Source organism: Camelina sativa, chromosome 5 (genome assembly GCF_000633955.1).
Source record: "Camelina sativa cultivar DH55 chromosome 5, Cs, whole genome shotgun sequence".
Taxonomy (NCBI): Eukaryota; Viridiplantae; Streptophyta; class Magnoliopsida; order Brassicales; family Brassicaceae; genus Camelina; species Camelina sativa.
The window spans coordinates 21,297,591-21,298,230 of NC_025689.1; positions in this window are offsets into that span (position 1 = coordinate 21,297,591).

Below are 640 nucleotides of genomic sequence, written 5' to 3' on the forward strand. Positions count from 1 at the left end.
GTTGAGGTCAGCTCGCGGAGTGCGTGGTGCCAATGCGTCATCCTCCTATCGCTGATGATGCCTTGCATGGCCATTGCGTCCTTGCGATTCTATCTGCGCCGCTTGACCGCTCATCTTATCCAAGGTTCTTTGTACAGCTTCGTCAAGTGCGGCCTGACTGATTTTCAGGTGTCTGGACGATCGACGGGGGTAAATGTCGTGCGTAGTGCCCATATCTTTGCGGCCATTTGGAGCGTCCTCAACAGCTACTCGATCGGTAAGGATTGCTCCATTGGTTCCGCCATTTGTCGGAGCGACGCGCGTAACGCCTACGGCTTCACGGTCAGTTGGATCGTCTCCAGTGGTTTCACGAACAGGAAACATAACGCCTGCGGCTACGCCATTGGTGGGAGCGACACGCGTAGCGCCTATGGCTGCGCGGTCAGTGAGCGTTGCGTCCTCGCCCGTAATTGCTTCGGGTCTGTTGGCGCCTTGGAGTTGGTTGGTCCTCGCACGGGTGCGCCCCCATACGGTGCGTGGAGGAGACACGTCGCGGGCTGGGGAGGAGTTCACGCCTTCGTCGCTTGAGTGATTGATCTGAGACATGCTTCTGGTTTTCCGAAAACGCCTTGTTCTTCAAATTCTTCTCGTCAAAAAGTAA